The sequence below is a fragment of the Anneissia japonica genome, unplaced genomic scaffold (genome assembly GCF_011630105.1).
Source record: "Anneissia japonica isolate Jap-2015-1 unplaced genomic scaffold, ASM1163010v1 scaffold281_len866295_cov195, whole genome shotgun sequence".
In the NCBI taxonomy this organism is placed as follows: domain Eukaryota; kingdom Metazoa; phylum Echinodermata; class Crinoidea; order Comatulida; family Comatulidae; genus Anneissia; species Anneissia japonica.
This window is the reverse complement of record NW_022728190.1, coordinates 134,445-159,680: the sequence shown is the minus strand read 5'-3', so window position 1 is coordinate 159,680 and position 25,236 is coordinate 134,445. Positions and strand designations below refer to the sequence as shown.

Genomic DNA, 25,236 nt, shown 5'->3' with positions numbered 1-25,236 from the left:
CTTATTCATCTGCTTTCCATTCTAGTGCAAATTTGCTAAAATGATGAAGTCCATGAGCCTTAATGTTGATATTAATAGTTATACATCAAACATCTGCATATGATTGATGAATAGCCATAGCCGATAGAAATCAGCAAACGCGAGCGTATTTCATGTGTCCCCGAGGCTACGACTGTAGCAAAATAACTTGGAAACATGCTATTATTTCAGCGCTGTAAACTTTATAACAAATGCATCAGCATTATTGAATAATAAGTAAATTGATAGCAGGGAATAGTATGTAAAGAACACGTGAAATAGGACCGTTTGGAGACGTAGTAGTAATCTTGCGAAAGAGTATTGTCTACATGATGAACGTTTATCGTTATGCATCTGTCGTATGTAGGGCAGGATATGTCAGTTTTTGAACATTTTCTTCCAATCATCGACATATTTCAGAGAAATATGAACCGCAATTTCGGATAATCATTTGTAAAATTTTATTTAATTTGAATCGCCTGTTGAAATAATACAGGCATAACTTACAGTAGCGTGCTCATGCCAACATTTTGTAATTAACACGCACCTCGTCAAAAACAACCCTGGATAATTTGTGTATGGCGCCCTCAATAATTCCTTCATCCAGGGAAGTCTTAAAATCTGAAGACATAAATACACAAGATAAATTTTAAAGGATTTATTGATGGACACTGTTAATGCTGACTAAGGGTGGATCTAGAATTTTATAAACAGGGGAACTTGTGGGAGAGAGCCACAAATCTGTAATATATTTGAGCAAAGAAATTCTGTCAAAACAACTGGTAGTGGTAGTTTCCCCAGAGGGAGAACAAATGTGAAAGTGTACCATTTCAAAATTTCAATCACAATTTAAATTCGTCCAAGGGATTGTACAATGGCCAGTGGTGTAATAAAGAGGTCGGAGGACCCTGGATAAGAGTTCTTTGGGCCCTACTACCTTGGAGAAAACCCCACATGCTTTTGTGTATTTGACATTTTAAACAAACTTTATTTCGATTTTTTTTTTTACAAATTAGTGCTCCCTAAAATAAAGGCCTCGCTTGGTGTATGGGGAAGAAATACCAAGAAATACCTCGACCCCTTTGAGGCCTGGGGTCCCTGGATTTAACAAGTGATAGCTCATAGTTGTTACGCCACTGACAATGCCCACTCGCCTGCGTCCATGGACAAGGCATTTTATAATAATAACGATAGTGCACATATCCAGCTTTAGAAAATGCTGAAGGCGCATGAGATGGATAGATAGTAATCGACATTAAATACAGTTCGCCCTCAAATTTGAGGGCGAACTCCTTTGGGAACTCAAAATATGGGGTAGTCTCACGGTTCAGTCTCTTATTAGAGGGTTAGCTTGTGTTAAAAGATTGATGACTCTTAGTACTTTGAAATACAGTAGTAATCTAAAATTAGAGGGGCCTTGGGATTAAAAAGGGGTCTTAAATTGGAGGGCGAACTGTGCCGTCATGGTGCTTATAAAATTTGTGGAGTCTACACTCAAATTATGAATAAAAAATAAAAAAAATGAGAAAAACTACAACTGTCTTTAGATTAGCAGTCAATTTTATTCATTCTCCACACATAATACATTAGCTATTCCAGCCATCTACTTAAAATATTAAGCTGAGGATGTTGGTATAGCTGCTATGGCCACTATTGAGCCACTTCTTTAACCACTAACATACCAGTGTGTTTCATAAGCACATTATGTACACACTTTCAACTTTAAAAGTTTTTTTTCAGCAGTATAGGAAATAAGATGGAAAAAGAATGAAAACTTCAACAAACCCCTGAGAGATACTGCCCTTATTTGATAAAAAAAATTACAAAATATGGGTGGAAAAACCGGCCCCTATTCTTATCCGCTTCTATACGAAACCACTGTCCTAATATTCCAACAAATATTTACATCATTGGTCCACACTCAAGATTCAAAAATGTCAACTTGTTAACAATCTACGTTAATTAGTTCATTAAGCATGCACTTATATTCATCTTGATATCATACATATCCTTGTCTTGTTTCCAAAAATTATACAGCGAAAAAGACAGGCACAGTTTTTTTTAAAACTCTTTCTCTTTCAAGACTTTTTTAGGAGTGGCCTGACAAGAAAACACACTCAAATCCCTTCACTGAGGTTTCTATTACCTTTCTGTCTTACAAAAACATTTTGCTATGATCTTATTCTTATTGATACTTGCAGCTAGCAACCAAGATCGTATGCATCTCAATATTTCTCACTTTTCTTCCTGGTTGTTTGAAGGTATGTACACTAGAACACAGCTTAAACCAAATACTGCTGCATTTCTGTACCTCAATTTCTTACATTTTCTATATCTCCTTTGGTCATTTTCCTCTTTATTTTTTTTTCAATCTCTACTTCATCCTCTCATATTCACTTTTTCATAGTCAATTCTCGTGGCATTTTGACAATATAACACACTCTCCAGTTTTAATAACCACATTCTTTTCACTCGAAGCTTGTAAACATGTTTTGGTTTAATACAAGATTAGATGTATAAAACAACTTCATCTGTCCATTTTCTTCTTTTTTTCTATATAATATTAAACATGAATATTCGTAACATATCTTTTGATATTACCAAAAGCATGAAATTAAAAGGATGTTTACAGAATGGAAAGGAGAATGAGGAAAACAACTTAACTGTAGCAATTATAGCATATACTGTATATATGAATTAAGCCACACCCACATCATGAATATGCATTAATATTTAAATTTTAATGTAGCATAATATACCAATCAAGCCACACCCACATAATGCATATTCAGTCAAACCATAATGTAGCATTTATAATATATACTATTCAAGCCACACCTATCATGAATATGCACATCCATATTCAAACTTTAATGTAGCAATTAATAGCATTTACACCAGCCAGGCCACGCCCAAATCATAAATATGCACATTCGTATTCATAAATACCAACAGCAACTAATACATGTTGCTTACAGTTGGAAACAATATGCTAAGCAAAAAAAATGAAAAATAAAAACCAAGGGGAAAAACTTTAAAGACTACAAATTTACGCAATTGCACAGCTAAACCCTGCAGATTATTCTGCTAAGTTATCTAGCGATCTAGAGGGCTACTAAATCACAATTTATATGTCACCATTGGGTGAAAATATGTGAAAGGTTACAAATCCCAGTCTTAAAAAAGATACTAGTAACAAGCATACTTTCAAAACAGAAGAATTAATGCTAGTTTCAAAACAGGTTGCACACAGTAGAAATGACAATATTATATCATTCGTTTGTAGAATTCTACTGCTAATAAACGGTAAATTCTCAAAAATTAAACTGGTAACCGAAACCCATCACATTCTAAAATTCCAAGGCCACAGACACACCAGAATGACCTCTCCATTCCACTGCAGGAATTGCAACCCTGCACTGAGGTATCTTAACAAAACCTGATCTGTGATCTCACTTAAAATAAACCTGCAGCATTCCTGCTACAATAGATCCCAAAATGGATAAGCCACCGACCAGTATTATTAGCATCTTGATTATATAACACACACGCATCCTCTTTATATTTTCTTCAATAAATTTGTCACCGCATTCAATGTTTATGTAAGCTGCTACATGCGGCAAAACACCATCACAGTCACCATCATCGTCATCATCACCATCATCAATGGAAAAAAACTAACTTATAATCCTATTATGATTGAATTACAAGTACCACAAAATGAGTTATGATAGCAAAGTTATAATAGGCAAGAATTCTTAAAGATATCACACTACGAATATACGCAAATTCCCAGAAATTTCAAATATAACAATTAACATCTACATTATGTATTGTAAAGTGGTTTTTGCATTGCACTGCACACGGGTAACACACACTAATAATATATAGGGAAAACAAATGCGGTTTAACCTCGAAAAAATCATAATGAATACAGTCAAGTACTCATAAAACTATAAAATTAAAGTGAAAATAACAAAAAAGAAACTAGTAAAAAAGTAACATCTTAGGATGAATATAGCGATAAAACTATAGCAATTTTCAAAATTGATAAAGTGCAAATTTTAAAAATATCCCATAATCACACAATTTGCATAACATTTTTTTTTTGAGTTGAGATCAACAAGAATATAAATTAGCAATTGTAAAGTAGAAGGCATTCAGATATGAAACATAAAATTATAAAAATGAAAAAATAAGATCAATTCTAAATGAAAGAATGCTTTTTAAACAAGAATGTTTTCTTTGAGGATTTTGATAAAAAATTATGAATAATAATTTTAATAATAATGATTAATAAACATAATTAAATTCTAATAAAAGTTTAAAAACAGAATTTGAATTCAGTAGAAGTTTTCTTTCCCTCTGAAAATTTGCCCAGAAAAAAAAAAAAAAAAAAAATCAGAAATGATAAGAAAAGAAAATAATATAGAGGGGGCCTTTCTCAAATGAAAATTTGTACTGTTAGAATAAAATACTGAATTGTTAGGCCTTATGAATTTGCAATCAAATAATTGTACCGAAGCAATTAAAACAACCTTATACATAGTGAATTTAATGGATTTGGTTATGCTCATTCTGATGTATTTGTTCACTTTGTGTATTTTAAAGGATACTGTTACGAGCCATACAACTGTTTGCAATATCAACAGAAAATTTCTTTTCAAGAAAATTTGCTTGTTAAAGCTCTTGAAGTAATATGATGCGCAGGTTGAATAGTAATTTAAATTCAACTGATGAAATATTAAGATGGTACATCATGCGTAATCAGGTATATAGCCAATGCTAACGTGTCACTTAAAACCGCAAATCCCATAAATATCTTGTTTTGTTTCCAAGACAACTGATTCCTATTTTTGGCCATTTATATTATTAATCACATGACCAGATATAAAAAAATCAATTTCTGCGTGGAAAATTCATCTTGGATCATCAAAATCACGTAAAATCTATCTAAAATATTTAATTCATTATTAGACTAAATTCATTGTTAAAAGTATAGATACCAATTAATCAAAATCCAATTTCATTAATTATGATATTCAACATTTTATGATACAAAACTGTAATAAACAGTTTTCTAAATATAATTTTTTTCATCTGAAATCACTAGATTTTTATAATATCAAAGAGTCTGAGGAAATCTCCAGTATAGCATATTTCAAGATGAAAGTTAGGAATATACGACGGCTAAGGGAACACAAGGGGTGTGGGAGGATCATACAAGAGGAAAACAATACAGGAGTTGAAGGACTTGTATTTCAATAAAATAGGTATTCTTCCTAAATCTCAAATTTTTTAATTATTACTTTCTAGACAATGTATTTTTTTTACATATTTCTGATACTTTACAATAAACACACTATAAAACCATCATTATCAATTCATAATATTAAAAATAAGATATTAAGAAAAACAAGAAATGACATTTTGCCAAAACCTCCATAAAGCATAAATGTCCATCACAATAGGTAATTATTGAGAGGATTATGGGTAATAATTACTAGACATGGGCAACTTTTAAACTACATTCTTGCTAAACTTAAGACTACAAAATGAAAGATCCTTTCTGAATTTCTTTAATTTAATTGTTTTCAATTTCATCAAGATCCAACTCATTATCAGGGTCAATTGGGAAAATGATATCTTCAAGTGTGTCATCAAATTCGTCCTCGTTACCACTGTCATCCTCATCGCTGTTGCTACTGTGCCCTCCTAGGATCCGTTCATCATCGAACGTTTTCTCAAGCTCCTTTGTAGGGCTGGACGTTGGCGTGATAAGGACGCTCGACGCATGGTTTCCGTCGCACGGTGAGGATGCTATTGTCTTCAGACCAAAATACTGTTCCATTTCTGAACAATACATGCCTACTTGCTTTGACATTTTCTGAAACAGAGGAAAGAAATTGATGAGTGATAAGCATTAATCTGTAAGGTTATTAGCACACATTATTTAGTTGAGTGTATTTTTCCTCAAATAAAGCTTGTATACTTTTAAAAACGCTGGTAGAAATCCATTATCCAGGGGTATAATTATGAGTGTCATAACTCGCAGGACCCTGGAAATGTCTTTCAAACTAGATCTCACCACATTTCATTAACACTTGCCAAACTATGCTTGCAGGTTTTTTTGACAATATCGGCGACAACTGTCATGATAAATGATAATGGAACCTAGCAGAAGAAGTGTCCCGCATCTCAACATTATCAATGATGACGACAGTAATAAGTACAGATGTCAAACTCAATCTAATTAACAAACAGATCTAACAAATTATGACACTGAATGATAAAAATAATAATAATGATCCACAAATATGTTATAATTAGTATGACAAGATGATATTGGAAGTACTCATAATTTATAATACTAAATTTTCTTTTGCTATAAATATAATTTAGATGTATTTTCATGTTAATGGAATCAAAAGCAGTCATTGTTAATGGTGATGATTAATCATATTGATAATGAGATAACTATCCAAAAATATCTTTCCTACAGTATTGGGATATAGCCTAGTTTTGAATACATTATTAATAAAATTTATTAGTGAACTACATATTTTCATCAGTGGCAGACTTCACAACAGAAGGTGCATCCTAAAGGCCTGTTTATAACAATAACGATAAAAAGCTAAAAAGCAATTGTTCATATAGAAAATAGATTTATCAGTTATGCGATAACAACATATTTTGACAAATCGAATTAGATGACGTCATAATCAAGGGAAAACATTAAAATTGTAGTAGTAGCAACGTTTTTCCATGATTATGGCGTCATCTGATTTGATAAAATATTTTGTTATTGTATACATGATCAATCTTTATCGAATCGTCCTAGTGTAAAAATTTCTCTTATTTCTTTTGTTTTCTATATGAACGATTGCTTTTTAGCTTTTTTATCGTTATCATCATCGTTGAAGTATAAACAGGCCTTAACAGTACTAAATAGTAAAAGCATTGTCCAGACTATTTGACAAAATCATGTGACATGCCTAAATATGGTCATGATGACATCACATTTTGACCATATATAGGTATGCTATGACTATATTGGCTTTTTGTCAAAGAAAATTTGATGATCAGGACAGAACTTAAGCTGGGAATGTAATTTGAATGGTATTGAATGAAACATGTTTTAATGTAATGTGCATGTATATATTATATAAACATAGGCTCCTACTAATGTAATCTATTGTCTTGGGGAATTGTTGCAGATAAAAGGTCACTTAAAATAGGCCTACTGCTTGTCTGAGTACACTGGAAAAATGAGATGGCCTTGACAACCACTGGTAGCCTTTATCTGTTTATGCTGGATCCAGGAATTTGAAATAGAGGGGACCAAGGGAGAGATTTTTGCAGATAGAGGGTCTAGACACTAAGTGAGGTCTAAGAAATTTTATAATTATGGCACCTCTAGATGAATGGAAATGGCACTCTCATACTTAAATTTGAGTATAATTTTCTTTTTTTTCCTCCATTTTTCCCCAATAATTGGTATTGGTTTATATCAATGAGTAGATGTCAGCCAGCCTGATCATGTAAATGATAGGATGTTGACCACCACAGTAGCCTAGAAAGGACAGACCAACCTGATTACTGTACGTCAATGAAACCATGTTGGCCACTGCAAATAGCCAAGGAAGAATGGGCCAACCAGACCAATAAGTGCTTATATATCCTGATCATGTAAATGATAGGATGTTGACCACCACTAACTTGTAGCCTATAAAGGACAGACCAACCTGATTACAGTACGTCAATGAAACCATGTTGGCCAATGCAAATAGACAAGGAAGAATGGCCAACCACACCAATAAGTGCTTATATATCATTTAAGCAAATTTGTCGACGTCAAATCAGCCACATGTTGCTAGCACCCACAATTAGGTTACAAAGGATTGCCAACTTCATGTATCTAGTACCCTAAGATAGGCTAACTTAACATATGAATGAGATAATTCTGGCAACCACCAACAGGCTAGAAAGGCTTGGCGAACCTCATCAAATCAATGAGGTGAAGTCTGCAACAACCGGTATGCTATAAAGGGTTGGGCAACTTCAATTGCGTCAATGCAAACAAGCCTAGGAAGCTTGACCAATCTCATCACATCAATGAGATGATGCAGAAACAGCGCATGATTACATCAATACCAACATGCTAAATCAAGCACAGAAATAATTTCAACTAGATGAGAGGGGTCAAAAAACTGCTTGAGGTTGGCAATGAATGGATGCATGCTCCGATTATTCTAACAAATGAAAAGCAATGCATCAACTATTGGAAACATAATCCGAGGAGAAAGCCGTGTCAATATCTGCAAAGAATAGAACTTGCTGGCTGTATTGCCTTACCTAATGAAGTTAGATGTGGAAATCTGTTGCATCAACAATAAACATGCCATCCAGGCCACAACACACATTAATCACCATTATACTGCACATCGAGTTCAAGTCATTCCAAATTTCATTTCAATCTTTCAAAATTAAATTCATTTAGATTTACATTTTGCTTCTTCAGTTATGAATCGTTTCTTGTCTAATGAAAACATAATACGCCAGATTTTAGCATTTTGTTGAAAAAACAGCCTTCAAATTGATGACACTCAGAATGCATTTATTTGATTGTATAATTCGATACTAATGTTAAGTTGGGTTCACTGTGTCTGATAAATAAAAGGAATTGGAGGTTACAAAATTGGTAGGGCTCCTTTATGGGTGCTTATATAAACTAATGAAAATTTAGAGGAAATTTAGGCAGATATACTGAATTTCATTAGCCCAACATAGATAGTATATATCTGACATCATTTTGCTCTGCAAGGAAAGTCATAGCTGGATTTAATGTATGTACCATATGTACAGTATGTGTAGATTTTTCTTATAGTTTTGAGGTATGCTTTAATTTTCTAAATTTGACGGATATTCTGCCAGAGGTAACGTCTATCTGAATACAGCAACACGGGAATGACGAATCACTATATTGGCTAACAAATCATTATGCATGACACCTCCTGCCAAATTCATACAAATAAAATATTTCACATGCAGAAACAGATAGAGAACTTTGATACTGTTCTTTAGAAATTTGAAGTATGATGCGAGAGATGAGTCGGTGTTGATAATCCATCTGGAGGGAAATCACTTGCTCCATTCCAGGTGCTTATTGCATTTCATAAATTTTTATTGCCACTTAAAACATACACCCAACCCCATGAAATCAAATTAGAAATGAAAATGAACAAGCAGGTAATGAATCAAATGTTAGCAAATATATCTGTATAGTAAACTAAAGCAATATTTCTTGGGAGATAAAAGCAAAAAAAAAAAATTTAGTCGGTTTTCAAGATACGCAATCAACGCTGAGTCATCCACCGAGGTGCAATTTGAATTCTTTGCAGAAGATTTAAAACAGTGTTCCAGACAGATGACGCCAAATCTGGACATTAATGTCAGAATTTTGAGTCTCGGATATTCACGTTTGAGATTCGATGATGAAATTTGTCTTTTCTAAAAGGATTATTCAAGATATCTAGTCTACATCATTGCTAGTTGTTAGCTTTTATTTTTTTTAATTTCTTTCAAATCCAACTGTAAGTACTATGGTAAATTAAAGAATGGAACTCTGGGATGTACTATAAATTCTTATTTTGGACTTATGCAGGACTTGCCAAGAACTTAATTTTAATAACAAATTTGCGTTAATATCAACGTCAAAGATATAGTCAAGGCGTTTGAGAATAGAAAGCGAGTAGTCATCATTTTCATGCCCGGATTACAAAATTATATTTCAACTTGATGATTACAAAATGCTGATTGCAAATTAAAAGTTTTCATGACAAACTAGACAAACTGCCAATAAGTTAAATTATTATTAATAATATTTTTGTGTTTACTGTAACTATTTTTAGAGCAAACCATTATAATTATCATATATAGAATATGACAGAAAGTGATAGAAATAATGGTGTTAAATCGAAGACCATATGTTATAGCAATAAACAATAGGCAACTGTGAGCGACATTAATGGAAACACACAGTAGATTGGATCAGAGCAGTCAACGACCTGCATCAAACGATCCTCACATCAAATATATTTTTAATATCTACTCTTCCAAAATCACAATGCAATATATGCTATGTCCCTTAGGGAATATAGACCATGTCAATGCGCGAGAAATATGTTCAATTCAATCGTTGATACCCTGCGCCAAACAAACCAAATGCTTGTGCGCAAATGCTCTCAACCCTTATTGATGGTAAATGAATTGCTTGTTGAATACTAGCGTATGTATTAATTAATCAATCAATTCCACTCTAAAACACACCTGGGCATCAGATTGGAAACAAAATTAGTTTTATCTAATTATTTAGACACAGTTTAGAGGCACACCATTGGGAATAAATATCTTACTGGTGATTGACAAAAGATGTGGAACCAAAGGCAAATAGAATGGATTAAATTAGTAGGGATTAGGATCTTGGTAGACTCAAATCAAATCATTTGGATATAATTTATTAAAACTAAATACTTTGTCCACACTATCAAATATTACGTTAACAAATATCTGACTTGCCCATATATGGGAATAATGATGTCATATCACACCCATACTTGGGCATGATAATGCCATAACACCACCATATACATGCAAACCGCAAGTAGTTATCACATAAAACGTAATAGTGCGGACAGACCTTAAGAGATTCTTCAACATTTTATTTATTGACCGTAATTATTTTAAGTGGGCGCCATTTATGGAACAAGTCTGAAGTGCAGGGGCCCACTTAAAAATTCCAAAATAAAGAAACAGAAAACAGGATAAAAATTTTACATTTAGCAACCAAGGTAAACTAACTTAAAAAAATATAAAAATCAATAAAACTGTGGTATAAAATAAAAGGTTAGATCTAATAAACACACACAAATTTTTTTTTACAAGGACTAGAAACATTTTGCCCAGGATCAGTGTTCTTATTTTTTGCCAATTTCAGGCTCAAATATGTCCTTATTTTGTTCTCATTTTACGTACTTTACAAACATTATTAATAGCATACAACAGTACATCAATATATTACTGTACTTTATTTATATAGAGGGTATTACACTTATAACTGCACACAACGTACAGAAAAAATTAGTTTTTTTTTAGTTTTTTAAAAATAAAAACCTCATTTGAAATTTCACAGATCTGCCTTAATTTGTTCTTAATTTTTAAGCAGTTTCAGCAGCCGTGTTCTTATAAAATGTGTATTTATTAAAAATAAGTGCGTATCGATAAAGTAAAACAATTTGTTTTTAAATGCAGGACCAAGTTGACCTGCTGTTGCAAGAGAAAACATTTATTACATCCTACAGCTATCATACATTTACTACTACAAGTTACTATGTAGGTGGATTAGTACTGTATCTTGCATATAAAAATGTAGACCTACTGCATGTTATGATGTAGGTCCACCACTTGTTACTTAGTTTTACTTCATTTTATGCATGCAGTGGCGGCACCAGCAGGGGGCTTAAGCCTCCCCATTGGTCTGGTCAAGCCCCCATCGGTCTGGTCAAGCCCCCATCGGCCAAAGCTCGTCGGGCAGTCGAACTGAAAAAAAAAAAGGCCTTATTTTTCCCATCCCAGCCATTTCCGGCCATTAGAAGTCCCAATTTTTTCCATACCCACCCCTGGCTCGGTCTTTTGGCCCTCAGATAGTACTGCGTGCTATAGCTACACCCATAAATACTCAGCCCCCTCCCCAGTTGGACATCTTAGCCCCTCAATAAATTATATCCTAGAGCCGCCACTGATTGCACGCCTACTGAAACTAAAAGTCAGGATGTAGCCTTCCATTACACAGCTAGAAGCAACATCTATCATTGCTACTAAAGTTCAAAGGTTAACACATAGCCACCTGTAAGTCATGAAGTGTTTAGTGACAGTAACAGCCAATTAAATGTCAAAGTTGTTGTCCACAACTCTTGGCCTACACACCTAGTCTTGATACAGTTTCTATACCAAATTTATTTTCATATTTTGTTTTTAAATTATACTTTGTGTCATTATTTCTTATTGGTTATTGGTTGAATAAATGTATACTGAAACATTGTTAAAAAAAATAATTAAAATGTACGTGCTATGTTCATAAATATTTGTAGATATTAAATGGAAGAACAACACATTCATAATGTTTTTTTATAGGCTATTCGATTGAACTGTAACAACAGAAATATAACATAACATGTTCACTCATTACTGTAACATTAGTTGTACATGGAATGTGATTATACACTCATGGACGAACAAAATCGTGGGCAACATCATTGCGATGACATCTCCTTTTGATTTCTCAGTTGTGTTTATTTGCCTTGGCATATGTTGCTGAAGTTGGCAAATGTAACAGCCGTAAAAAAAAAAAATGATTACATACAAGAACCCACCAACATTTATACTAACTATGAGGAAACGTGGCTCTAAATGCTTTTAAAGCCTCAACAGTAGTTTCATGCTTAATTACCAACTTTTATTGATAAACATACTTTATTTTATTTAAAATATATTGCAACCAATACTAAGTACACTTACAAACAACAGGATGGGACTGTTATCTATAAAGTTTCTTTTCAAGGCTTAGGAAGTAGAGTGGTTTTAGAAAAAAAAGTCTTGCATGATTTGAACTTAGGTCCCTGGGATTTTGTTAAGTGCATCTAAGCTTCTCCATACTACAAAGTACAACATGTCTTCTGCCAATTAGAAACCACATTGAGACTAGGGTTTTCATGTACTTTAGCAGATTGGTCTTGAATTAGAAAAGGCAATTAAGATTTTAAAAAATAGGCATTCATCCAGGGATGCAAAAAAGTGGTCTTAATTGGAGGATATTTAAATTAAAGGCTGGGTAATTATGTAAATAAAAAATGTAAATTCACACAATGTATCTAATATTATTATATCATAAAATATTTGTAAAATAATCCCAGTTGAATTAATATTTTTTCCCAAATATGTTTACTTGTTATAAATTTACTTTATTCAGCTGTTCCGTTTCATATTACAAATTTTTTTTTTTTGACAAATGAAATTAAACTGCATCGGCTTGTTAACTAAAAATTCAACACTTTTGGCATGTTCCAATGATATCTGCATAAATTTAACAGGTGTAGACAGATTTGTTTCATTAAATCAGATTGTGGAGTCACTGACACCAACTGTACAGTAGCAATGCAAATAGCAATTAATACTAATATTCCAACGCCTTTGATTTGTTGCAGCATATCCAGGGTATGAACTGGAAGTAATTCCCATCAAAAAGACATGTAAACCCTAATTAAACATAGTGCAGGATGAAGTAATTTATGGCATTAATTGTAGTATCTCTGTTTTGTCAGAGAAGCAGTTCTTTGGCCAATTTAATTCCATTGTACAGACATGATCGATTGTATTGTTGTGTTGTTGAAGAACTGAGGAATGGTATTTGAGCAAAAGCCCCAAAACCACTTACACTCAAAACTGATCACCAATTACTGCACTGTCTATTTGACTTAGAACTTTATGGAAAGATTTGATTCAAGATTAGACACAAATATGTAGGTTTGCCAATTTCATAGTATGGGTGTGCTCAATAGCACTCGTTGAGGGCAGTAAACATAAACATAAGCATTAGACGGAGACGAATTCCATGGGTTAAACAGGGAATTATGAAAAATTATTCAGTGGTTTAATGCAATATAAAGATGTCCTTAAAAGATGTCATATGCGTTAAATTGTGTTTAAATTAACTAACAATAACAGATGAAATATTGCATAAAATCTACGGTGAAATCAAATATTGTTTATATAGTAGAATTCTTTCTTGATTTGGTAAAAATTAAATTCATTTAATGAGTATTATTAAGTTAATTTAGCACTTTTTTTACTGACACAATGGTATTCGACAATGATACTAATGGGCGCAAAACAAACCGCAGGTGACCGGCGATGACAGTAACTGAACACAAGCCGGAATTGCGTGCGCAACATCCAACTCTGCATGGTGCAACACACGTCATATTTCCAGTCGCTCAAAATAACTTGGATTTAGAACAAATAGTACACACAGTGACCTTGACGAGAAGATCAATTTACACGATGAAAACAAAAAAAAATACAATTCTTTCCTTCTGGTCATTATCAATAAGTATCGATTTATTTAGAAACAGTCAATTTAATTAGGTATCCTCGTTAATGGGGTTGAGGCTAAATGAGTGGTATATAATATTCAATTGATGTCAGGGTATTAGTTTTATTTTTGTTATTCAATTCTTTTGATTAACATTTTCCCTCTGGGGATTCAACAGTACAGTCAACTTTTACCGCTTCTTCATATTCTGACAAGATAATCGACGTGGATATAATTTATGGAAATGGCAAGGATGAAGTACTTAATCATGGCAAAGCCAGAGAATTAATCATGTGGCATATAGATCATGTACATTGCACTGTAGGTTCTGAACAGGCTTGGAGTCTATGAGCTGTAGGTGCCCAAATCTGGGAGATCTCGGAAAGCAGGCAAGCTAGATGTGGTAGACACTAAGGACACACCAGGCATGCATAGGGTGATGTGATGTTGGTTGATTTAGTGGAGGCTTGCCTTTGGGATGAAATCTTTTACCAGGTGCTGTGAACCATATAGCTACGGGAGGGAAGGCTTGGTATGTTCTGGTGCCAAGGGGTTAAAAATGTTCCAAAGACGTAATCCATACTGTATTGTTTAGAACCACTCAATGTCTATGGATGGATAGTGTTTAACATGAAGATAAATTATGGCATGCATGATGCATACATGACAGTACATGATTGATGAATACGATTTATTACACAAAACTGATTTATTAATTTAAATGGTGGACACAAAATTTAACTTACTTTTTGTCTTTGAGTGCACCTTGTATAGGACGTCTGAAAGATTAAAAAAAAATCATTGTTATTATTGATTGATTATTTTTTAGAAAAGTTTTTCTGTAACATGAACTTTAAAGGAAAGTTATGAGTAGCAATTGGAGCCAGCATTCTGCACAATATTATTCAAGATACGGTACGAGCATGAAAAGCGATCTCTGCGTTTGTTCACCACGGAAACCTGACGATGGATGAGATACAAAAACAATAGCTAGAGGGAATGAACTTCTCAATCAAAAATTGAACTGCATTTAACGAAGAACTAAATGTATGCACTGGAGGCTAAGCTTGAGGCCATAGCACTTTGGAGTAACACGGCTACATCATGGTGAGCGTGACTAGCCTCTCCCCATAATGTTTGTAATTCTATGTAATTATTTTTTTATTGCCCTTGCTGGCATTCGCGCAAGTCTCTCGGATGAAAATTCTCGAAGACGGGCAGTGACAGATATTGGTTAATTGATGTTATGAAATGAAACATATTACGTGCAAACGTGATAGGGAGACGACTTTAGAATCTCAACGTTGGGCATCGCGAATAATAATGAGATGTTTCAAGGTATTTGAACTGCAGAAAATGCACATAAACATACTAAGTTTGATAAAGATGACACTGCCTGCATTTTCATTATCATGTAAAAAGTTCAGGGTTCGATAATATTTGACTGAGATGGTATGTAACATGTTTCTGCCACTTCAAAAATTCTAAAATGTAAAAAGCCATGTAGCAAGCATCTCCAGGCTGTAATAACATGTTTCACAAAAAAGCAATAATCATCTGATATGAATCATTCAAATCCATTACTAGAATATATCGAGCTGGCCAGCACTCAGCTTATTAACCAGTTAAACTGCAATTCTACTGCTAAATCCATGGGCTCACTCACTTAGGGCCTTACCTAGCAACACTGAACAATGCTTAGCAACAGCTTGACTCAAACCAGTAATTTTTAACCAGAAAGGCCTAAGGGTCCAAAGACTACGTTGGCCTAGCAACGCTTCAAGCTTGCTAAAAACATTGTTGGTGATGGTACAAGGAACAAATTGGTTTGAATAACATAAGTGTTAATATAGTCAGTAAGGGTTTATTCAATATTCATTAAATTAATTCTAGCTTTAAATAAAATTACTATACTCATCTTTGTTATAGAATAAACTTTCTTTTAATATGAACACATTTTATAAGAACACATTTTATAAGAACACTGAGGCTAAAATTGCTTAAAAATTATGAACAAATTGAGGCTGAGGTAAAATGTCAAACAACGTTTTATTTTTTTTTTAATAGAAAAGCCAACAAATCTACCTGTAGCTTATTTACAGTAAGTACAGTATGACTATGTAATACCCTCTATAATACAGTACAGTAATATACTGCTGTAAAATAATAATTTTCGATGTTTAAAAAGTGTGCAAGAATAAGAACAAAATAAGAACATTTTGAGCCTGTCATTGGCAAAAAAATAAGAACACTGAGCAAAATTTTACTGGTTCTTATAAAAAAGTGTACTGCATAAATAAAACAATATATTGAAACCGTGATGCGACATATACAGTACTTGACTAACCAAGCTTACATTTACTAATATTATATTCATGTGTGACCTATATGGCAAAATATTGAAGATCAGAATCACAAAACATCTTAATATAATTTGGCAAGTGATAGAATTATGGATGAAGGAGAATTAGAATTTTAAAGTATGTTATCAAATACAGTAAGGAATGCGAGTCCTAAAGTAAAACATTAAATGGGTCACAGGCGATAACTTATGAATGTAATTGGCTGCATCAGAAAGGGGCCTAGAAATGAGATTGTCAAAATTAATGTGTAAAGTGGGGTCACAAATAATTAAGAGTATATGAACGGGTCGAGGTGAAGGAATGAAATAGATTATTCTGTATTTTGTTTCAATTCAGATTGATTATATGAAGCAAAATATAAGGAACAATAAGTTTAATAAATATCATTTAAAATGACCATTCAATCACCAAAACACAGGATATAACTAACACATGAGCTGACAATCCACAGTACAAGTAACTCAAGACAACTACATCAAGATTATACCATTTTATTAGAAACAGGATGTTATAAATTGAGAGCAGTTTCAGCAATTTTAGTCTAGGTCATGTGCCAGGAGCATATGCATCTGACTTAATAAGCCCAGCAGGGAATACACTGCTTAAATATATCTGCGATTTTCACTTGCTCAAAATAAACGCCCAACACCGGATAAATGCTCACTTGGAGGACCCTTTCCAACAGCATTAAACAAACAAAATAACACACATTAAAAAAACAAGGACATAACCCCAGAAAAAACATAAGTAGAAATTACAAAGGTAATGTTGTTGCAAGCAATAATAAAGGGCAATGGATCTGAATGAGGGGATTAAGAATGTGAAATACAAGATAATATCCAAGGTATGCATTCCTGTGCCCTATTTAGAACATTTTTGCATTCATCAATTCGCCAGTTTCAATGTCTCCTGTGGTATTTCTATTTCTATCAACATAATTTTACCACTAATAATTCTTTTTCGTTTTTTTAAAATTAAAATAATAATTTAAAATATATTCTTAATTAAATACACAGAATTTGCATTATAGGCAAAATAGTTATTTTTATACATGAGAAAAAAAAAAGATCCTTATACTTGTAGGATTTGAACCTAGCAAAGGGTGGGTGCCTTAACTTGAGCTTAACTTTAATATAAACAAAACTAGAAATATATGTCTGTCTCTTGCCTTATTCATTTTTGGGGGCTGCCACCTCTTTCCGACTTAACAAAAAAATTTCACAAAGCTAAAAACCCAAAAAATCTGATCATCCTGATTGCACACACGTTTATGGATGTCTAGACTTGGCATAGGCCTAAATACTGTATATATGCCTGTGCGAGTGGGTGTGATGTGGCCTTTTTTGCAATGGCCACGTCCTCCTCAAAATAACCTGAACAAAGAACAAGTTTGTCGAACAGTACTGCCAACAACACTGTTAAAGTTGATGGGATTGTGGCGGAATTTCCTCTATGCTGAGACTGATACAAATTTCTAGACACTGTGATATAGTTGAATTACCAAAACTTTATGCAAGACTTGCTTTCCAGTGAAAAGTCCTAACCACAAACCCTCTACTCAAGGGGCCTTCCTCTAGAGCTAACCACAAAAACCTCATGGTCATTAATCCAACATTTACATTTATTACTATAAGTAAACCTAGACATAAAATTCATATCCTTTAACTCATTTCCTCCAAAGATGTTTAAAAATAATTTTTTTTAACTAGTTTACTATTATCAATATTTCAAACATCAGAAAAATCTTCATGGTTGTCACTATTAATTTTAGGAATCCTGTTATTAACATAACATTACAGGATGTAGTACTGCAGCAGAATGTGTCGCTATATGTACTGTATGGAGTTTTTTTATTGAATAAATTATAACTGAAATATATTTCAAAAATATCGCTCATTAGAAGTAAATATATCAAACGGTGAAATGTGTCATAAACAATGCCTTTACCATAAAATAGATTTTTTATTATTGTAACAGATGGTTGAGGACATTAAAGCACCCCGCCTACAAATTGCACACATCAAGGTTCAAATCCTGGATGATACTTTAACGCATGATGTGTGATGACCTTGGGACTAAGCCACATTATCTAGTTCCATGTGGGAATTTTCACAAACTCAATCAAAAGCAATCAACCGCTGCTACACTTAACACTCAACACTATTTGCATAAATGTAATTGTTATATTATATTTTTATTTTGCCAGCAGATAGTTGGTACCAAACTGATCTTTCTTTTTCATTGTTAGTATAAGTTGGTGCATCAAATTTTATAAGCCTTTAAAACCACATTTCGTGAGCATGATTTATTACTAAATGTGCCCTCAACAATGGAATTGAGTTAAATGCTGAATGATAATCATGACTGTGCTATACAGGGTTGTAGCTGTAGAAACCTATGGGTGGGAGATAGACATTTTAAGAGTGGTTGGGTGATAACATTGGTAAACTCTAAATAATTAGAGTGGATTTTAAGGATGGGCAATGGGATGAATAATGGTAGCAGGCAGCCATGAAATTAGCTTTAGACTAGGTGGAAAAATTCAAGGCTGGGTGGTCCCACCAACTCCGCCCTCCACATACATCCCTGGGTATATTCTATTTTCAAGAAATGCTATAGCCATTTGCATTATTAATGGCAAAAGAAACCATAACTTCATTCTAATGAAAACTTGGTATTAATTTCTCTAGGTTTCATGTATTTTTTATTTTTGTTACTATTTACCTTATCTAAATTACTAATAATCTTTAGGGAACTTGTTTATAAAGACTCAGTAACCACGGCTTGCTTTGTACTGTTTGTGTTGATTTGATTGGATGTTATTCCATACTGCAAGAGAAATAAATAATATTGCAGGCATAGCTGGCAGTCAATGATTTCAGTCTTGCAACCACTTATTCCTTTCAATACTTATTATTAAATTAGATTTTTTTAAAAGTTGTAGGCCTACATTTTAACAAATATCAGCATTTATAATAATATTTTGAATTAAAAGTACATCAAAACAACAATGACATCAATCTCCAAATAATTATTGGCATATATTTTCGCTTTAAAACACAATTCGGTTTTTATATCTGATTCTAGTCTCACTTAATGGTGCAAAGCCTAGTCTCTCTTTTCGAATGTACGGTATAAAGTAATGGGATCAGTTTCTGATAAGGAAGGAACTGAAACCTTTTACAAGATTGATGTCACTTCATTGATTACATACTAAAGCCTGAGAAAACACTTGACTCCTATGCACCAAGTGAATTGCAATAACATGAATATGCTGCAAAGGCGTTGCTATACCTACAGTACTGTATCATCAAACTAACTTCACAACAACACTTGCTCTGATAGATTTTTATAATAGATAAAATTACATGTGTTTTGTCACCTTGTCAATAATATAAGGACAAGTGACTACAGTATTCTAAACTGCATGGCCCTATTTGATTGACCTATTAAAAAAAAAACTTACACCCTTTATAACAAACAATTTTATTGTCAAGTCATTGTAAACTAATAAAAACCGTACTCATAATAATACTATTCTACTATTTGCCATTTGTTGAGTGCTATTTAATAAAGATCTGAGTTGTTATGTATGCTTTATAAAGCAAGAATCATCAAAATTAGGCTTAGGGAGTGTAGCTTTTAAAATATAGTGAGAAGAAAAATCCTGGTTTTAGGGAGTAATTACCAGACTGTCAATCAAACCCAACAATCCTTTCAAATCCAGTGGCGTATCTAGGGGTGTGCAGGGGCACACGGCCACTCCTTCCCAAAATACATGTGCTCCATTCTCCCCCAAAAAATCACACTCAAGTAGTTAAAATCGCCTCAAAATGACCTAATCATTGATCCCCCACTTCACCTATTTCAAGACTCCTACAGTAGATGTTACTTTACCAATACCAACATGATATTCAAAGGTGGGGAGGGGGAAGGGGAAGCCAGGATTATGTGTACTGAATGCTCCATAAACCTGTATGTGTGAAAGCAGTTGGACAATGTTAGTGCTGGAATGCAGGCTCTAAAAATCATCACAAAAATGTTGTATAAACAAATAGATTTATACCAGCTAAATAACCACTGCCTTTATATAAAGATAGAACTTGTTTGAATTATGAAATGTAGGCATACTGTATGTTCATTCTACAGAGATCTGTCTTTGTGAAATGTAAATTTTGAGAGACAATGGAAACAGATTTGGCAGTGCTGAAACAATTATCAACTTCTGGAAATGGTTCAAGCTAGAGATGAAAAACGAAAAACGAAAAAGCTAGTCTCAAGTGGAGACTTGTTTACTTGCCGAGGACAGAAAATCCAAGGCTAGGTTTAAGCCCCCAGGGAATTTATGCAATTTTGCAGGGTCTGAATGGTGTTTTGAGGCTGACACAACAGAAACTTGAACTTAGCATAACACAAACACTATCTTAGCACAACATACTGAGTAGTAAGGCAAAGGTGGCTAGCATGCTATCTAGATTATATCTAAAAAAAATCACGTAACAGACACATGGAAATGCTTAGGCCAAATTTTATATTTAAAAAAAATATAGTTCTTGTCTTCTCTTTTATCTTTATTTTCTGGGAGTGAAGTCTTGGTGGGGCAGTGGAATCCAGGGGCAGAAAAAAGCCTTGGCACCTAGAAATCTGTGCGAATCTGGGCCATTTTAAGCAGTTCTGAGACATTTAAAATGTATTATACCTTCTTTCTCTATGATTATACCCAATCATAAAAACAGAAAAAATAATATTTTATAATTTTCTTGGTCTGAAGAGTAGAATAAAAATAACTGTGTGTGTGTATGGGGGTGTGTGTGTGTAGTAGCTAACAAAAAGTATTCTACAAAAATCATGAGAAACTTTTTTTTGCTTTATTTAATGGTCAATAACTTCACAATGGTGAGGAAGCAACACAATATTGCATGCCATGGTAGTATTTACATTTAATTTTATCTTTTTGGTGTTAACATAAATACTGCAGTTGTTAATGTACTTTATTTAAACATTAAAATAACTGGGAAATAGACCATAACTCCAGTTATTTATGGCTGCTTATAGTAAACTTTTTAATCACAAAAACTATAGATAAAAGATTATTTATTGGTTTGTAGCAACAGGCAGGACTAGAGAAGAATTATGTGTGTCCCTGACCATAAAAATTATCTGTATGCATCCAGCACCAAACACATTATCTTTACAACATATGGCCCAACAGCGGTTGTTTAGAAGGGGGAGGGGATTTCAAAATACGCCTTTGGCCATTGGCCGTACAGTCATACAATTTTCCCAGCCCTGATTGTAGGTATTATTAGCTAACTAGAAGGACTGGATAACTAAAATGCACAGAAAAATAAGTATGACAAAACAATAAAAGATAGCAAGTCATGCCAGAGTGATCAACTTAACAAGACAAAGACCAACTGAGGGAAACTTTGGTGAGAAACTTTGAGATATCATCAAAGGCAGATTGAACCACTATAAAAGAATAATGATCGATAACAGCAAATGCCTTGTTTGCTTTCCAAGTTTGATTATGCCGACAGATGATGCGTTAACCAGAAGTTCTAAACTAAAAAAAAAACAACATTGAAAAGTAAGTATGTTGTCAACCTTCAAAATATTATGTAGGTCAACTGTCTATTTCTTTTACAAAAATGAATATTGTAATTAAAAATGTAGAAAAAACATTTGAAACTGTAAGAACCTTGTTCATGTTTTCGAATAAATACACTTAGATGTTGAGAATGCAATAACTTGCCAATTAAAAAACAAATCATAATTCAATGACGAGGATCATTCATTCCAGATGAAAGAGTGATAAAACGCACTTTTCACTGACATCTGACATTACAGATCTACTATTACATGCCAGTCAAAACCATCATTTGCATGTATTCAATCCAAAATGCATTTTTCTTTTTTCTAGGCCAAACAAAATTACAGATCTGTAAATCAAATACATCATGTGACATGCATGAACTAGGTCAGGTTGCCAGAAAAACACAGATGTAATTACCAATTTAACAATTACACCAGCACCTATGGGGGATTATAGTATAATCAATGTACAAATTAAAGGGTGCGATTTTACAGAGATGACACAATTCTACACTAAGTTAATCAACTATATTGAGTCGGCCAACTGTATTTACAAAAATAGACAAGCATTTTAATTTCTTTACAACATTTATATGCGTGTTATCCGACCTTAATTCAGTTACATGTAAGCCACAGCTTAAAATGAACTATCTATTCTTGATTAATGTTCCTCTTGTTAATACGGACATGATAAGGAATAATGTAATTTCCGAACTGAACTTGCAACTGTCACCTGAGAAAGTACATGGACTCAAAAATTAATGATGAATAGAAGAACAATTAAAAATGTAATTCAACGTTCATGAGTTAAACCATTGTCATTACACACCCAGCCCCTTCGATTTAAATTAGCCATTTTCCCCCTCATCTGTCATCACAATTAATCATGTTTTTGCTTTTTTTTAGACTTTTCTTTACAACATGGTTATTTTTTTTTTACTTTCGCACTACATTTTTCATCACAATATTTCATTTTTACAATATTTATTAAACTGAAATTCTAATTCTTTTAGATTAAGAATAATTTGTTATGTATTGTTAAGTATGTGGAAAATATCAATAAACAAACAAAACAAAACAAACTATTCTAAAAAATAACTAAACAATAAGAATGCTAATAATAATCAATAGTAATGAATCTGTCAATAAAATGAAACTTGATAATGCAATTAAAAACACAATCATTGATACATTAGGGAAATTACTTTTAGAGATGAGGAATAGACACTTTAGACAGGGTAGCAACTTTTACTTTAGCACAAAAAAAACATACAAAAACCTAATTAACAAGCAGTAAAGATGCACATAACAATTCTCATTACGAGAGGCACACTTAAATACACAAATCAATGAAAAATTCTGTGGACACTTGCGAGGATTTTGAGTGGACACAAAAACTCAGCTAATGAAAAGTCCTGAGGCTAGGAATAATGCAGAGGGAAAAGGATACTATCAACTGCTGTAGAAAAAGCAATGACCCACACATGTTTATTAACAGGTTACAGGTAGTGGAGGAACGTCTTTTAATTCTTTAAGTGAATATAAATCATTTTTTGGTTAATCCTCATTATGATTAAAGCATATAACTTAAAACTGGGGTATACAAAAATAATGAATAATAATTAGAATAAATCTAAAATTAAAATTAGTAAATGATACCCTGTAGTAATAGAACTGGGAATAGAATGTATTATTTGACCAAAAATTATTACAAATATTCTTATAAATAAATAAATAAAAAATAAATAAATAAATAAATAACAAAATAAAAAAAAAATAAATTAATTAATTAAAAAAAAAAAAAATTAATAAAAAAAAATAAAAAAAATAAAATAAATAAATAAATAAATAATAAAAATAGTAATTCAACATCTCCCGGATAACATGAATTAAAGCCAGATAATGATAACAATTTAAAATCTACAATGTCAAAGCCATTGTTTAGACAACAGCCTATACTGTGTTGTTGTTAATGTTTTTCTTCATGAAGCATTTACAAATACATTCCCATGATTTATTTCCTGTAGACAAGTGCTACTTCACAAATAAATAAGTTATAACACGATAACATTCAGCTTAAAAAGTTTTTGAATAGTCACTGGTGTGTGGAAATGCCACCGTGGTCGTCAGTGAAGATCTCATAGGGCCTGTTTCTGCTGAAGAACGCCAAAAAAAACCGTTTCGGATAACCAATTTTCGACAAGAAAAACGGTTTTCTAAATGTGTGGTCATTTTTGTGTTGATGTCATTTTATCCCATACATATAATCTGTTGTAATTAATTTCCATTTGAAGTTTAATTTGATGTGTGTGCTTCTTTCACGATCCCCCAGAATATTATTTAACATGTCATAATATGGACAAGTTATTCTGTCTCTACCAGGCCTACTATTATGGTCCTTAGCCAATGTGTAGGCCCGTCGCAACCGCTTAAATTTATTGGACTTGCATTGATGTGGGCACTGATGTCAGTTCAACTCCGAATTTTTTGATCGGAAACAGGCCCTTATTATACTTCCACATCAAGTGATACCTAAACTGATGTATTCACAATGTGGTATTGTTCATGAGGTCACAGGTCAATGTGCCAGAGACAATTATTCTCTTTAAAACTAAATACAAGATGAGCAATCAAGTGTTTGAATAGTAAATGATACAACAAAAACAATGTTTACTGATCTCCTTAAAAAAGTGGAGCCATGCGTAAAATGCAAATAAAAATCTTGACCCTTATATTAATAACACGATTTAAAAACAACCTGATTTAAATATTATGATCCAAAAGAGCGATAGACTGTAAGATAAACAAACTTTACTTTCTATTAATGGACTTTCCTTTTTCCGGAGCTAGATCAATCCTGGTTTAATACTGTTGGCTGGTGTTTCTTTTTGTCCTTGATGTTCCAGATGCACATATGTAATGTAAGATGCTTTTTGATTCATTTTCATTTATCCATAATTTTAGGTAAATATTTACAGAACGTTTAATGACCCAAAAAGAGCAACTGGTAAAATTACAACAAATGAAAAGTATACTATTACATATAGAAAGACCCATCATCCTGTCAACGACTAATCTCCATTCAGAGAATCCAGTGGGTGCAAACAGATT

At 33.0% G+C, this 25,236-nt stretch overlaps 1 long non-coding RNA gene across 1 annotated transcript; it reads right to left on the bottom strand.

The window, feature by feature from the left end:
* Window positions 1-1,560: 1,560 nt before the first annotated feature.
* On the bottom strand, window positions 1,561-25,024 carry LOC117113997. The gene is made up of 3 exons (XR_004446283.1): window positions 24,941-25,024; window positions 14,914-14,946; window positions 1,561-5,905 (listed from the first exon to the last, which is right to left on the bottom strand). It is a non-coding gene; the product is annotated as an uncharacterized LOC117113997 (long non-coding RNA).
* Between the last annotated feature and the right edge of the window lie 212 nt (window positions 25,025-25,236).